The sequence below is a fragment of the Rhynchophorus ferrugineus genome, unplaced genomic scaffold (genome assembly GCF_030347505.1).
Source record: "Rhynchophorus ferrugineus isolate W39M unplaced genomic scaffold, kcgeb_rfMv2 rfM6, whole genome shotgun sequence".
NCBI classification, from domain to species: Eukaryota; Metazoa; Arthropoda; class Insecta; order Coleoptera; family Curculionidae; genus Rhynchophorus; species Rhynchophorus ferrugineus.
Window position 1 is genome coordinate 18,307,862 of NW_027472585.1, and position 18,175 is coordinate 18,326,036.

The following is an 18,175-nucleotide window of genomic DNA, read 5'->3' on the forward strand; positions in this document are numbered from 1 at the left end:
AGGAAACACATATTTTATAGAAACCATCGTCGTATAAACGCGTGTACTGTTAGCTATATTGTCCCAGATGTGTGACGATTGAATAAAGAGGAGAAAAAAGGTAAAAGAACCTTGGCCGGTGTGATATGTCTCTTGAACGCTGTCGTTGACTCCTTCCGTTATTCTACTTAATTATATATATGAGTTTAAATGTTTCGCCGCAAATACACAGCGTTGACTATGGCACTCCGTCATTTTTTTCTTATATGGTCAGAACGAGATCACTACGCGTCGGTATACGTGAAGTGGCATGTTTTGTGGCAAACACTATCATTTTTATTCTCTGTGCCAATGACCAAGATATGTAAACTGTGCTTATGTCATGTCCACATCAATTGGTACTACTTAAAGAACATATTTCATTTTATTATAATATAATTTACAATAATCTTAATATTTAGTTGTTTAAAAAAATTAATAATAAAACAACTGAAAAAGCTTGTAGGGTTATTTTACAGAAGTTTGCCAATTAGTTATTCTAAAATAAATGCAGGTTAAATTAAATAAACTCCGTCCTCAACCAAATTTTCAGTTACTAAAATCTTACAGATCTTACACATATACTGAATTACATCCAATATATTCACGAGTTCTACAAGGTAGTATACTGATTCCGATAGTCTATCTCCTATATAATACCGATCTACCCACCATAAAAATCGCCACTGGGACAACCTATGAATATGACACAGTCGTCTTAGTATATCACGAAGATCCAATAACAGCATGAATGAACTTCCCAAACATCTTGATAAAATAGAACTGATTCTGGAGATATGGCGCATTAAAGTAAATGAAACAAAATCTATCCATTTAGCATACACTCTGCGTAGGAGGACATTCGCACCAGTCAATATTACAAATTACCAACTTCCCCTAGCCGAGGATGTTAAATATCTTGGTATGCATTTGGACCGATGTCTAAACTGCAAAAAGCACATAGAAGTACTTGCTAAACGAAAATAACTTGGACACATACTGTATTAAGTGTTGCGTACCATTTGTGTACTAAAACGTTTAGCACCATGCGATCACGGATAGGATATAGATAGTCTATAGAATAACCTTTATAATAGGACTAGCTAATGCTTATTGCCCACTGGTGAGATAATGGAACCACTAAGAGTAATAATTGAAAAAATACTACACCAATAAATCAATGGCTATTCACAGAAATGCGTTTTTTTTTAAATTGTTACAATGGTCAACAAAAATTTAATCTAATTTACCTAAATCTTATGTACTTTTTTGGTGCTGCAACTGTATTTAATATCAGTTTGTTTAGCATAGTCTTAACTCACAATATGTTGTTGATTATATACCATAAAGATTCATGTATAATATGTTGGAATATTAATATAAAAAATTAAAAAGTTTTTATTAACTAACGTTTTTAATTAATTTTAGTTTTACTGCATTTAGATGAATTTGTAAAATGTGTATATTAGATGGTTGTTTCCCTATATTTATTTTCACCCTGTCTGTAAAAATAGCTTTTTCACCGATGCGATGCATTTTGCTGTATTGTATTAATACCAATATATATTGTATATAACCGGCCAATACTAAACTGACATAATATGGATACTCCAATATCCTTGGTATCTTTTCTCCATCTTTTTTATGCTCTAAAATTACCTTTCAGTCTTGAAGTTTGTTATATTAGATGATACAATATATGGATAAAAATTTTAGTAACGACTTTTTAATCTGATATACAAGTCTCCTCTTTGTACTCATCCCATTCCGATTTTAAATTGGAATGGAACATTAACTTATGAATATTAGACCGATAGCTTTAAGATGAGGGCAGTGAGGCCTTGTTCTTCACTTTCCGTTTCTTTGATAGATAATCATTGCAAATTATTGCTTGTTTGGATTATCTTCTTATTTATATACGCCAGATTGTACCAATTTACACGAAGGGCACTACAGAGGTGATTAAAATAATTTTCGAGATTAGTTTATTAGTCAATCATAAAGCCAATTGGGTACGTATTAATCCTGTACTCGCCTTGCTTGTCCATTAATGTAAGTACAACAGAACAGTAGTGACATATTAATTTGTAAATGAAGATTGTACTAAGCATATCTAATGGAAGACCTAAATCTTACTCCAAGGTATATAACCATTAAACAAATTGGATAATCTTAAAAACCACTGATACTTTACTGAAATTATATATGTTATGAGTTCGAGAATATCAACTGTAGCAGACAATAATTTGTTTTGAAACCTTTGGATAATAGCTCCATTGCTCGATAATGGCTCGATTCCGAAGGACCAAATAATCCTACATAATAATTTTTTTAAATATATTCCTATCCTTATATGATTTGGTTTAAGCCCAACTTGTTTTCGTTTAGTAATTATGTATTTCTTTCAAGTTAAGACGTCGGTCTAGATATACGCCAGGATATTTAGTATGCCCCACCTGTGGGAGTCTACATTTGCATGGATATATTCTGTTTTATTAACTTTAGTATATCAAGTTTTTAGTTTTCAACAGTTGTGTCTAATATTGCTGTGTCATCTGTACATGCTACTGCAGCAGTAAATTTGTGGTCGGTAGATCAACAATATATAGGAGATAAAATACTAGAGTAGTTACTAACAATGCCCTGTGTAACTCTCTAAGTACTATATATGTTGACAAAATTGAGTAATTTCAGACTCTGGTGTAGAGATGAAAGAAAATCCATAAACTATGATGAAGTGAAATTTTCAACATCGTCTATAACTAATATAAATGCTATTTAAAGAAGCTTTGATTTCTTATAAAAATAGGCGATTAAAGCCGTATTTAATATCAGTTTGTTTAGCATAGCCTTAACTCACAATATGTTATTGATTATATAACATAACTATTCATATATAATAAGTTGAAATATTAATATAAGTTTTTATTAACTAATAATGTTTACTGCATCTAGATAAATTAGTAAAATGTGTATATTCGACGGTTGATTCCTTATATTTTTCCCCCCTGTCTTTAAAAATAGTATTTTCACCGATGCGATGTATTTTGCTGTATTGTGTCAAGCAACCAATACTAAACTCCAAAAACTAATTTATTGACTTCAGACAACTAATAGTCTTGAAGTTTGTCATATTAGATGACATAATATATGGGTAAAAATGCAAGTAACGGCTTTTAAATATGATATCCAAGTCTCCTTCTCTTTGTACTCATCCCATTGCCATTTTAAATTGAAATGGAACATGAATATTAGACTGATAACTTTAAGATAAGGACCGACTGAGACCTCTTCCCGTGTGGTTTAAATATATTTTTCATGTTCTGTTCTTTATCTCTATCATTCAGGCCTGTGTTCATATTCTTCACCGTTTTTTATAGTAGTTAACCATTACATATTATTGATAATTTGGATGCTATTCTTATTAATATCCTTCAGATTGTACCAATTTAGACGAAGAGTACTTGGGAGGTGATTAAAACCATTTTCTAGCTAATCAAGTTGGGATTGATGATACCCCATTAATTAAGGAAATAATGTTTAGGACGAGTGGTGACATTCTTAGTCTATATAGTTTTATGTAGAGTCGTTATAGTCTCCGTATAGCCTCTATATTTTAAAAATATTCTAATTTAAATAATAAGCATGTCACCTATACATCTAAACCAAATAGAAGTTATTACTAAGGTTCTGTGCTGGCTAATGCTTTGTTTCAAAAATGTTTCATGATGATAATTCTGATTTTTCGATTAGTTCTAAAGTGTCATTGGTCATGGCCTTGGTAAAAAATAAAGCTATGAAAAATTAACAAAAAATTAACATAAATGATGGTAAAAGAATCATTTTAGCGTCTACTGAAACTACTAAAATACTGAAATTCTGAAACTGAAATAAAATATGGAAACTTTTTAAAGCCCTTTCGTTGACCACCAAGAGCATGTAGACAGCCTTTAAATCTAATAATATAATTTGTAAGTTTTCTTTACACGAGTTGAACATGAACAAAAGGCTGAGAATGTCAGTATTTCCATTATGTACCAAACATATTTTAAACTTGTTTTTGCTAGTGAAATATTAAAATATCAGATATTGATAGACTACACGACTTTTAGTTAATAATTTTACAATCAGCAAATGAAATAACGCAGAAATCAATTAAAATTATTGAAACAGTTTTCTCATTGTTGACGTCAGTTATCTATTATTTAATGCACTAAAATTGGCGATTAAAATAACTTTTATAACATAAAAAAATCGCTAATGAAAAACAAATAAATATATGTATACTATAAATAATAATGCTACCCAGTGTGGAAATGACAATGTAGAAGCAGCTTTGAGACAGAAGATTAAAACATATTTCTAAAAACTACTTTCGAGCTTCCTTCTATAATATAGGATTTCTTTTAACTGGGTCTCAATATCATCAAAAAAGGGTTAATTACACCCTTTCTTCGATGATCATATATTCAAGTGAAATATTAAAATAAGAGAACTTGATGGGCCGTACGAATTTTAACTAATATTTTCACAATCGACATAAGATATAACGCTAGAATTAATTAAAATTATGGAAACAGTTTTCCAATCGTTAACGTCTGATATCTATTATTTAATGAACTGAAAGTTGTAAAAGTTAATTTTGTAACATAAAAAACGTTAATAAAATAAAACCAAAAAATATATGTGTACCTTTAGTAATAATGCTACCCAGCGTGGAAATGAAAATATAAAAGCAGCTTTGAGACAGAATGCTAAAACATATTACGAGCTTCCTTTTGTAAAGTAGGATTTATCTTAACTCGATCTTCATATCACCAAAACTGCGCTAATTACACCCTTTCTTCGATGATCATAAATTCATAACACGCTGACCAATTAGCAAGTATCTGCATCGTTTCATGCCATACCTCATCTCCAATCGTCATTGATAATTCCCCAATGCGTACCATTACCTCCATCCATCACAAACCCAAAGCTAAAACTAATTAATAGCGCAAGAATAATTAGCCTGTTACCAGTCACTAATTGGATTGAATGTGGTGACGAAAAAAAAACGTTTCCGTTTCAGAAGCCACTGGATTCTTACGAAATGTAATAAATAAAGAACCGTTTCACATATCTTCCGATGGGATGGGTTTTTAGCATCGTCATTACTGGAATGGAAAAAAATCGTAACGATATCCAACAGCAGCAGCAGCAGCTCAATGAAAGGTGAAATTATTTATTGTTACAACCCGACTGAACGAGATAAATAATCGAAGGAAATTGTTCTAATGATCTGGGTGGGGTAACGCAAGTTTATTTTCTTTTTTTCCCTTCCGTTGTATCCACATAGGATTGTTTGATTTAGTTACAACGTATGTTCGTTTCAAATCAGTAAAAAAATGCTTTTTTGAATTGTTGATTTTTAGGTTCTATTACAGAAAATTGTATATTTTCGTTACACTGTGCAGCAATTAATATATTTCGAGATTAATAATAAATGGTTGTACCCAATATACATATTTTTTTAACTAATACAACTTACATTAAATATGCTTAGTACAATCTTAATTTACAAATTAATGTATATCTACTATTCTATTAGACTTGCACCAATACAAACGCAAGGCGAGTACGGGATTAATACATCAGTTTTTATTTCCCAAAATACATGTATTGATGATATATATCATCATCAAAATAAAATCTGAGATTTAAAAGACAGAAAATTCTGACGCATTAGCTAATGTATCCCCACCAAATGATAGAATCTACAATGGGTACAAATCTTGACTATCAACCAAATGTAGCTATAAATCTAATTTCTCAAATGGAAGTTGCAGTAGAAATTGACAACCTCACTCTTAAAGAGGCTCCTGGATTTGTTGATGTTTCGCTTGGTGTATTGAACAAGCTACCACGAAAAGGCGTAATCATATGACATATCCTGATATACATATTCAATGCCTGAGGTAATTCATTCAAATAATTATTGTCAAAAAACCTGACACACCGGCAGATCAAACCGGATCTTACCTGCCTATATCGCTGTCACCTGCGATGTTAAAATTATTTGAGAAACTGCTGTTAAAACGTATTAAACCATTTATAGAAATACGATTTTTCTAGTTTGTATTTCAAAATCACCACTCAACAAACGACCAAGTGCATAGAATAACAGAGGTTGATGAAAATGCATTCGAAAGGAAGACAAATTTCCTTCCTGATTCCTAAACGCCTCACATGCTGTTGGTAGGGCATAATATGGGTTTAATCTTCAAAATGAGCAAATCTTATCGCAGAATTACTGTCGACTGCTAGAAGTCTTAAGCACTTAAACTTATTTGGCCTATATTTCCCTAGGGAAGATTTCACGCCGACACAGTTATCATAGCCAAATATATATTTATACTTAACTCTGTAGAAAAACAGGGTCTAAGAATTGACTAAAGTCTGGAAAATACAGTTTAATTGCTCCACATTTGCCCCTGTTAATTTTCCATTGCGGCGAAATGATAAAAACCAAATTATATCACTTGACGGATGCCTGATTCCTCAAGCAAAATCAGCTAAATACCTCGGAATCCATCTCTATGGTAAATGGAAAACATCATGTTAAACAAGAAACAGTGCAGAGTCAAGCAACTGTACTGGTTAGTCGGAAGATACACTTAACACGACCTACCATAAAATCAAAACAATTGGTTTATCAGTCAAACATAAAGTCAATTTTGTACATACTAATTCTGTACTCACCTTGACTATCTATTAATGTAAGTACAACAGAACAGTAGTAAAACATTAATTTGTAAATTAACATTCTGCAAAGCTTGTCTAATGCAGGATTTTTATCTTGTTCTAAGGTAACCATTAAACAAATGAATGGTAAATTTTTAATTCACGTACTTCACTGTTATCATTCACATTTAACTGACTGGTGCATTGGGTACAATAACGTCCTTTTAAAGTACGTATCACTGACATTTTCGTTATAAGTTCGAGAATATCAACTGTAGCTCACAATTCTTTGTATTGAAACCGTTGAATAATAGCCCTATTGTAGGATTCCGTAGGGCCAAATAGGCCTAAATATTGTTTTATACAGACATATATTGTTATCCTGAGGGTGACTTGGTTTTGCATTCGACGAGCTGAAATATTTGATTTAGTTTAAGGTGCTTCTTTCAAGTTAGGACGTCGGTTTAGATGTACCTAGATGCCTTATATTAAGATGTATTTGGAGTCTCCTCGAACCATCGATCCTCGTGGGTTAAGATTGCTGCGTCATCTGTATATGCTACCACAGCGGTAATTTTGTGGTCGGTAGATCAGCAATGTCTTCTGTGACCACCTAAATAAGATATATGTTGACAATATTGAAGAATTTTTGACCCAAATGTAGAGATGAAAGAAAATCCATGAACTATGATGAATTAAAATTTTCAACATCTGTAGTTCATAACTATTGTGAAGACAATTTATATAGGCTTTGTTTTCTTATAAAAATCAGGATCAGAATGGGTTGCATATATAGATTGCAAAATTATTGTAAACAGTGTGACACATTATGAGATTGATTGAAGGGGGAAAACGAGCTACAACTTCTACTTTTACTGTTCCAAATAACAAAAGGTTAAAGATTGCAAATCATAAAATATGATATGCTAATGAATAAGAGAGAACCTGTGACTGAAACGCCAAAATTGTTAGTATACTATTCGGTCCATTCCAAGGCGATATATTTAACCAGGTTCCATTAGCCTCAAAAACTGTAAAGTGTAAATCAAAATTGTATATTAGAAGAGCTCAGTAAACCCTGTCGATTGATTTATATTAGTTTCGAGGCAAATTATTGTAAATCACTGCATTGATCGAGCTGTACCCGATTGAATGATCTTATTCGAGACATATGAAGGTATCGAAAGTTCTGAGGTCCAAGTAAAGTATTTTCTTAAACAACTTATATATAATTTTTACATATAAATTAATAGCCTATCTTATTCCTAGCAGAATGGAAGTCATCAAATGTCACTGAAAATTTAATATTTCAAAATAATTGATGAAGAATAATTAACGAAAATATGTCAAAGATGAGGAAGCCCTCAATTGCTATAAGTGCGTTTAATCCGAGAACTGAAAATAGCGATTAATACAAAAGCATAAATCACAAAATATAACGAAGATTACTTATTACGGTTAATTACTAATATGGTTTAGGTTCATTTGTCTCCAAAATAATATAAAATAGCTATTAATAGAGCAAATTACTATTTGAACTATTAATGAAAAAGTTCTGTAAAATAAATCAATATTTTTCTTTATATTTCAAACTATAACGTGAGTTAAAAATAAATTACTCATTTCCATAATAAAACAGAGCAATCGACTACAAAATATATTTAGTCAGTTATTTGCCGAAAAATATTTTACTTAGTTTAATACTGAGAAAGAATTATTCGCGGTTTAAACAACTATCAGATATTATAAAAATATATTATTTACATCGAACACTGCTACTTCTTGTTAAAAAAAACAAGTTTACTGTATTTTAATGAATGAAGACTATCACCGGGTTTACTTTATTGAATTTAAATTTAAACGACCGTTGATTTTATGACGTCGAGGAAAATTCACTGGATGACATCCCGATAGAACGGCGTGACAGGATATGTAAATGGGCGGCTTTAAAGTTGTATAAAAACAAATGAGGAATGTCACTATCGATTAAACGGTGAGATAAAGTGTTTTTTAACAAGTAATCGCTAAATCTTAGTTATCGCTGTTAGTATGTATCAAAAAATTTTCTTTATACGTTAATTAATACAATTAATAAATAAATTAATGGTATTAATTGCTAAACTGTTTTTTATGACTAGAATCTGCATAATTTTATACATTTATGTATTTGAAAAGGGAGCATTCGTGCATAAAGATAGACCGATATTTTAAAACCGACGATTGAATGCCTTAATTAAGTCATTTCTTACACACAATATTGATATAATAGATAAAACATTGAGAGATGTCCATCCTATAGATAGAGATAATGTTTTCGTTTATATCATAATTAGAACCAGAATATTTTAAGAATTAGTAAAATTGTATGGTTAATTTGTAAAATCATGTTTTAAATTAATACGTTAATACTATTGATACCACTGATTCTTCTGTATGTGTTTCTGTCTGTTCTTCTTTTTGTGCAAATCGAACAAAATAAATGAAATCGAATGTGTATCTCATGCTTTATTAAATTATAAAATACAAAATATATATTAAATATAAAATATATATGCAATAAGTATTTCAAATTCCTGGAGCTGAGTTATTTTGTAGTTAGTATTTCAAGTACTTTATAGGTTCAAAGATCTTTGAATATAAATGCATTTAGCGATTTTATTAATGGAAACTTTCTGCAGAATATAATGCTGGATAGCTTTCGTGAGCAAACTGGCTAGCCCTGTATTGTACGTCAAATTGTCAAGTATCTTGTCAATGGTCACTTTCATTCTTACATGGTTATTTTCAAGATTTTGTGTATTAATCAGCTACAGGATTGCAATATGAGGAATTTTGCTGTTATTGTATCACAACCAAAAGAGAGTTTAGAAAGTAGAGAAAGAAGAAAATATCATCAAGGGTCATATAACCCTCGCATTAGTTACAAAATGCTTTGGTTGCGAGAAATCGTCACAAAGTATAAGAAGCAAAGTATTTGAAATATTACAGTTTATGCCTCAGACGCCAATAACAGAAAACATGAAATAATGCCTGGGAGTAACACAAGTAACAGTATAGAAGATGATGATTTTATTAGTTTTGCGAATAGCGATCAACCTCAGACATCAGTCAGCATCAGTCAGCATCCTAAACTATCACACCAAAAAGCCGTTCTTGAATGTTATCCGAATATAAAAAATGTGTTCATACAATATAATGGACTCATGCGGACCTGTACAAATAATGTTTTCTTGCATCGGTTTTATTCATTCCCCAAGAAGTGGCTGTTTGCCTGGTAGTACATTAAAAATCTGTTATTCGTGAAAATTCTTATGCCGATTAATAGGCTGGACTGGAGTAGTTATATATTTTTACATAACCTAACACTTCAAATTAAAATAGAACGAAAGAAAAGAACTCACTAAAAAGTAATCGATAATTAAACTTAGACATCTAACACAAAAAAAATGTTTTAAAATAAAATATGTTCGTAATAATCATTGTATAACTAAATAAAAATCAATTTAAAGTCGGTACCGTGTCTAAACAATTATATTAAATTTGATTTGTTTTGTTCCTAATTAATTTTGTGTTTATGCCATAAAATTATATTAATATTTTTGTCTTGTTTAAGTGCTCGGCTCTAAAAATAAGGAATGTTTCAGGTCTTGGGACCCGCTATCTAGTCTAGGCGATTTGACAAATATTCCAACCAAACTAGAAAAAAAAAATGCTGACCTCTTTTGAACCGAAACCGCGACCTCCGCCTGTGAGCTTAACGTTCTAACTATTACACGGTAGAAACAGTTGCCCACCACATTTCTACGACTTCTCATATGATATGGTTAATGCTTAAAAAGCAGATTGGCTTCTACACTGAACTACTTCCGATTTTTCATCACATCAGTTTAGCAATAACATTATATACAAATATCTGATTATTTTAGATAAAAAATATGTGAAAACAATGAAAGTGCCTTGGACAGGTTTTCCCTCGATTTCCCTTCCCTTCTCCATCAGGTCCCTACTTAGTTCCAAAAGGAGCAACTCATACACTCTTTCGAATAAAAAAGTATTTTGAAAATCGGTTCATAATTGACGGAAAAATCGGCGAACATACATTAAAATATAATATATATAGCCGAACAAAGATAACCTCCTCCTTTTTTGAAGTCGGTTAAAAAGAAGCAGTTTGCGGAAGATGAGCATCCAGTTATTTTCCTTGAAAATAACGCACCCGTACCCATAAAATTTTATAAAATTTTTCAATTCGCTTTATACATTTCCCATAAAAAACATAGCTATTGCCATTGTTTCAATATTCAGATCACTCGACCTCTATTTCTCATCATACTTCAGAATGTATACTTCATGAGAAACGAGTTTGTAGACCTTCCGAAAACTATCAAACTTGGAACACTAAAAATAAAATAAATTTTAAGAATATAAAGCCGGTTGACCGATTGTGCCGAACACCCTACTATATGTTATAATTAAAGCAAATCTACTAATAGAAAACGCATTCAGTCGTAGAAATGAAAGTCCTATTAATGTATCTAATAAAGTTATTAATCATATTAATTAATAAACTATTTTTTAATGTGCTTATTCTCCATAAATAGATATTGATGCGTTCACCTTCGAGGTATTCGTGCATTAGAAGAGTCCAACGTTTGAAAACCAAAGAGAAACGGAATATACGGAGATCTTAATAAAGCTATTTCGCATCACGATCAAACACGTGTAAAGCGCAAGGAAATATCTAGCGACCGATGTAAAATATTATTTAGACGTGTGGACGTACAAAAAAAAATCAATTAGGCGATATTATAAAGTGGCGTGCACCCTTAAAAGGACTATAAAATATTTCATATTAGATAACAACATGTTGAACCATCATCAACAGCGTAATAAGGTAATGAAGCGAATGTCTGGTTCGGTATAAAAAAGGCAATAACTAATAATCCCATCATACCGGATGATTTAATACGTGTACTACTTATATGTTGGTAATACTTTGAGTTTTTTCTCTGTTCGATTGACGCCATGGTATCGCTTTTTTCCTTTTACAGTTACCAGCAAAAATATCAATAGATATCTATTAATTTAAACTGATATTAATTTCACAGGGTGGGACAATTTTTGCTTTTTTGTCAATCGTCTGCTATTAGAAATTGAATATACAGTTCAATGATAGTTAATAATATTAAAAAACTCTTATCAAAATAATCTACTTATAGAGAGAAAAAGCCGGTTTGGGTTTATTAACAAGCACTCAATAATTGACAAGTACCACAGAATAACAGATGTTATTGAAAGAGCCTACGAAAGTAAAAAAGTATCCTCAGCTATATTCTTAGATATAGCACAAGCTTTCGATAAGGTTTGGCATGAAGGCCGTGAACGACAATATAACGAGAGTGAGACGCCAAAAGCCAGACGGAACACGTTAACATTTCAACCCTTTTATATATCGAGAAGCATATTGAGCTTGGAAATCCATAGGAAACGTGAATTTCAGAGAATTTTTGCACCTATATTTTTTATCGAGGTAAGAAAATCATCAGTGGATAGCTCTTTCTCTCCCTAAATATAATTACTAATCCGGTTGCAAGAGTTAACAAGAGTTACGCCAGCCTTTTTTCTCAGCACAAAGTACCCAAGGGAGAAACATTTATTTGTAATGAGGAAAAATGCGATATATCCCTCCCATAAACACAGTCTTCATTAAAAAGAATATTTAAATGCTTGGTTAAAAGAGCGCACAGTTGATTCCACTTTGACCGTGCGAAAGTTATCATCACTAACAGTATTATTATACCCGTTTGATCTTTGTAATTAATAAATTTTGTTGTAAATAAAGTCGTTTAAACTTTTCCAGATTTTCCCTTATAATCAGGAAACAAGACGCGATGTCGAAATTCTAAACTTTTTAATCTAAAGATTAGAATATTAAAATAAATTAGTGGTAAGTTACCTAATAAACCATAAAACATTATTACATTCATATGTATTCCTAAAACCACTGAAAACTGAAAAAATACAAACAGGATGGTATCAGGAACGGTTTGATTAGCGGAGACTATTAACCCGGTCAAATATCCTTCGTAGATTCGTAATTCCAATTGCGGTTTTTGCGCTCCGAGTCCGTTTCCTTTTTCTCTCCATCTCGGTGTGCTGCTCCGGCTGCTGCTAAGGCCGAACGCTCGCAGTTTAATCTAGCCAATTTCTGCCTTTATTAAGTTTGCGCATTACCCATCCACTCGCCCGTCCCTAATCCGACATTACGAAACTATAATGGAGGAAACGTTGGCTTAATCAGTTGAAAATCAATTTAGCCAGGCATGTTTCAATACGACGAAAAGAACTGGTTTTTAATGAACCGGCGAAGTTCAGCAAATGTCCGCTCAGTTCTCGGTATGGCACATCACTGATTTAGAACGCCCTGTCTCTCTCTCTCTTTCTCTCGACGATATTACATGCATATTTCTTCCGTGACTCATTAACGTTTATCGTTCAACATTAACAAACGAACAAACATCTATATAACGTACGGATTTATGTATTTTTATATCCTAGAAATGATAGCGGACCCAACAAACGTTGTCCTGCCCGAACGTTGGCTTTTTGTTTTGTTGGAATAATTTATTTCGACATTGACACAAATACTACATGATACTCAAGTAACACCCAATTGGTGATTTTACTATGATATGTTCTAATAATCAAAAAACGTTTAAAATATTTTTTATCAGCATCATCTACCGAGATTATGAATCTAAATCTAATCTAAATACATTCACAAAAAGTTTCATCAAAATTGATTAATCCATTTAGGAAGTCTTCAGTACCGCAGAGGCGAGCAGAAGAATTATAATATATAGTCTTTCCAATGAAACAGCCAAATGCACATCATACATGACGTCTAATGTTCTACCAAATGCAGCTTGTAGATATGTGAAAATCGTTTTAAACAAGGAGCAAATCTTGCCTTCTCATTTTACTAGTTAAACTCTTCTAGTTAAAGGAGACAGAATGTTGATTGATGCGTCGAAACATGTAACCGATTCAGTCGTTTTTGTTGGTACTGGTCTACCCTGTTGTCACATGTCTACAAAATTCTTCAAAACATTAGTGAAGGTGCTGCGATTTTATTGCAAGTAATTTTTAGCGTGTTGCAGCTTCATTTAATGCTAATAAGGGTAATGTGGCTTAAATTTCTCAGAAAATGCAAAGCAATATAAATTCGATTGGCTGAAAAGAAAGCGTTGACATATGAAGCGAGTGACTAATCAAGATGCTCTTGATGTCGAAAGCTCTATTCGAAAGCTGCAGTTAAATCTAAATTTATCAACATTTCATAACATTCATGCATTCAGTATAATACAGAGTAAAACGGGGAATATGCTTCATTAGGGATGGTAAACTCGATTCAGATTCTACTTGAAAATCGAGTTTTTTCTTAAATTAGTCGATTTTTGGGAATCGGGCTTTAATTCCTGAAGTCCATCAAGAATTGATTCTTGACATTCGATTTTACAGTTAAGTGACTAGTTTCAAGTTCTACATACGATCATAACAAAGCTTACGATAAAAAGTCACACATTATAAATTTAATTATTGTTTCATATTTATTTATACTAAACATTTGTTTTACATATATTTTAAAACCGCCTTTTACCAACGACGGTTTATGTGTCCTATATATCTATAGTATAACGTGGGCTACAAACCACGATGCTCGGCATTAAGCTTACCGACTGGCCAACTTAGAAATCATCCCAGAAGACATCCGGCCTTACCCAACCTGGTTACTGGCGTGACTGTATCATTTTCTTTCCACTATTGTCTACGGACAAACACAAATGTTAAACAATCACAAACATAAGTTTGTGACCATGTCCCAGTAGGATTTGAACCCGCGACTATCGCAACAGTAGGAGGACCGTCCTGCCGCCTTTACCGCTGCGTCAACCAAGCCGACTGTACTAAATATTATTTATTGTCAATATATTTATTAAAATTGCGCCAAGCGCCGTGTGGATTTATTAAAAAAAAGTAAACAACGGATCTATGTCTAGTGTCACCAACGTGGAAAGCACTTGATATATAATTATTTATTATATATTATATTTATATTTATAACCTTCAAACCTATAATTTTATTTTTCTCTTTTTCTTTATTTATATTTGGATGTCTGTAATTTTATTATTTAATTTAATCGATTCTTTAAGAAATCTTTCCATCCCTATACCGCATCGGGTAATACGCCTCAGTCTTATTCTAATTCCTACGGAAGGTTGACGCCGACGCAGCAATAGTCACCTGTTATCTTTTATACAATGAAGCATGTCTCTGGTTCCTCATTTTCTTTTATTAATACTGGTGAATTGTGCCATAAAACCGGTAAGAGTAAACTCCAAAAAATTTTATTGAGTCAAATTTGATAAGAGATTTTTGAATCAAGCATTATTGATCCGATTTAAATATCCTAACTGCCTAACTTTTACCATATGTAGCGTTTACTATGTTTAAAAAGAAGTCGCCGAATTTTACTTTAAATTGTTTTCTTGCTCTTCGGGGTAATATACCTCATTAAAGTGGTAGTGCGTCATATTACTTCAAAAATTTTATTAGTGAAACAGATCGAACCATTTATACATTCTCTTATTGTTTTAGATATAATAGATATAACAAAAATGCCACGTTCTTATATACGATGAAATCCCCAAGTGGCCAGTGTTATTCAGAAGAAGGCCTTCAGAATGCAGTTGGCAATGTCCTTAATGGTAGAGTTTTAATCTAATTCAAGTCGAATTTATAAAGTTCCAGTTAGAGATTTAACGACAAGAAAAGAATAAGGAAATTTAAATAAAGTTCCTCGAGGCCAGCAGAGCTGTCTATCTTGGCATCGCACGGCTTTGCTTCATCATCTTGTGACATCAAAATACTTGCATACTCTTTTTCTACACAACAAAATATTGCCCATACTTTTAATAATCAGAAAAAATGGCAGAACAAGACTGGTTTCTGTCATTTATGAAAAGACATCCTGAGCTTGCAGTACATATAGCTCAAGGATTTTCAACCGTTAGAGCTAAGGGAATAACAAGACTAGATTTTGCTAAATATTTTGAATTGCTAGAGATGGTTGAATAACCAACAGAAAATAATCAACTTTGATAAATCAAGATTCTAGCTGTATAATAATCTAGAAATGTTGTGACAAAGAAAGGCGCTAAAAATAGCTAATAAGAATAAAATAGCTTAAAGTAGGTCATTTTTAGTAGTTATTATCTTATATCAATTTTTTTACATTTATTTAATTTTAATTGTAAATTACAGATTATTTTAGTAAATTTGAGACTTTTTTAGAACGCTGTATTTTCCGAATTTCTAATTATAAATTGATGTTGCCATATTACCCATAGGTACTGGTAACATGACCATGTATATTCAATGGACATTTCTAATTGTAAATACTTTGCCAGTGGGAATGTCACAAGTACTTTACGACACATATCCATATATACACGCTCTAAGATACTACAATCACCGTGCGACTACGCATATTGGTTGTTAGATTGTGACCTTTGAAATCGATGTTGCTATATTCCCTATTTTACTCTACATTTTCACAATTCTTTTTGACCTGCTTCGATTATATTTGGATTATGTGTGCAACATTAAGTTTTTTATTCTGCTAACAACACGAAAAACAAACCCAAAGAGCTTAATCAAGGCAAATTTATCCGGATTATATTTAACAGGCTTTGATTCAAGCTTTTATGATAATTTTTAAACCCAGATATAATATATTTGATAGAGCTACCAAAAGGTTAATTTTAGATAACGCTATATACTAACTATAAGAAATTTTATATTATATACATTTCATGTTGGATGTTTGATGTTTAAATTTAAAAACTGCTCTTGTTATTGTACCAAAATACCTACACTAAACAAAATACCAAAATAAATATAATAATAATTTAAGTAAATAAAATGCATAAATTGTAATTTTGAAGTTTATTTTAAGAACAGCCTAACCGATTTATAAGATCACATGCCCTCATATATATAACAAAAATTAAACCTAACCCCAAATTTTATAGACAGTGTTATTCACCCCGATGTTATATTTATAGTAGTAAAGGTAGTAAAAATAGCAAATACTAACATCAAAGTGATTTTCGCAGAAATAAATTACCGATGTTGAAGCTATATCTCGCCTTGAAAGATTTAACCACATTTCTCTTTTTTCACTACATTAAAACCAAGATAAACAACTTGTTTGGAGATTTTACCGATGTGTTTCTAAATTGAGGAATTGCATACCAACAGTGCACATTAAAATGCATAATTACAACACATGATCTTTGAAATATGCATCAACAAGACTTATAACAATAAAAACCCTCGAGTGCAATGAAACAAATACTATGAAATATGTAGAAATGTGGCGAAATAATTTTTCAAAATTGGTTATATCCATTCTAAATTCTACATAAAAGAAACAATTCGCCAATGTTCAAGATAATATAAAAAATTGTAGTACAATGAGAAAAAAATATGTTACGGAAACTAGCAATGAATAAGAAGAATATAAACTAATCAAATAGATACGACTAGTTTAATTGAATTTCATTCATTTTTTTGGCACTTTGGCACATACTAGAAAGTAAGAAAAAGTTTTCTGGTATAAAACCTAAATCAACAAGTAATTAAATTCATTATTCTCAAGTAATAACGAAGTACAGAGATGCTTGTTATGTAACAATGATAATCAATATACCTGGTTTAAAACCAACAGACTTGATACCAGATGATTTTGACTGATATAACAGGTCAATTGAAACGTTCCCACCCTGACACACAGATAGAGCTACTAGAATTAAATCTATCTGTTTTTTAATTAGCTTTAACCCTCAAAAGATGTGTATAAATTTGACAGCTGTCGGATCATTAGTTTGTGAATTATTGTATTTTGAGTGAAGCAATTTTTGTTATTGTGAAAAAATGGATAAAAATGAATTTAGCGTGTTGATAAAATATTGATAAAAAATTGGGATGCGCATGGTATAATTTTCATTGACTACCTTGAAAAAGGAAATACCAACAACAGCGACTATTACATAGCGTTATTAGACCGTTTGAAAGAGGAAATCACCGAAAAACGGTCACATTTGAAGGAAAAGAAAGTGCTGCTTCACCAAGACAATGCACCGTGTCACAACTCAGTGAAATCGATGGCAAAAATCTATAAATTGGGCTTCGAATTGCTTCCTTATCCACCGTATTCTCCGGATCTGGCCCCCACCGACTTTTTCCTGTTCTCAGATCTCAAGAACGCTCACTGGGAAGAAATTTTCGTCGAATGAAGATGTGATCGCCGAAATTGAGGCTAAATGGTATCGAGAAGTTGCAGGGTCGCTATAATCAGTGCATCATCCT

The 18,175-nt window shown here is 31.8% G+C and overlaps 1 protein-coding gene across 2 annotated transcripts in view; it reads right to left on the bottom strand.

The window, feature by feature from the left end:
- The window catches only part of LOC143197895 (uncharacterized), a 124,493-nt gene that overhangs the window by 91,696 nt on the left and 14,622 nt on the right, over positions 1-18,175 (bottom strand). The gene's annotated exons all lie outside the window — the stretch shown is intronic.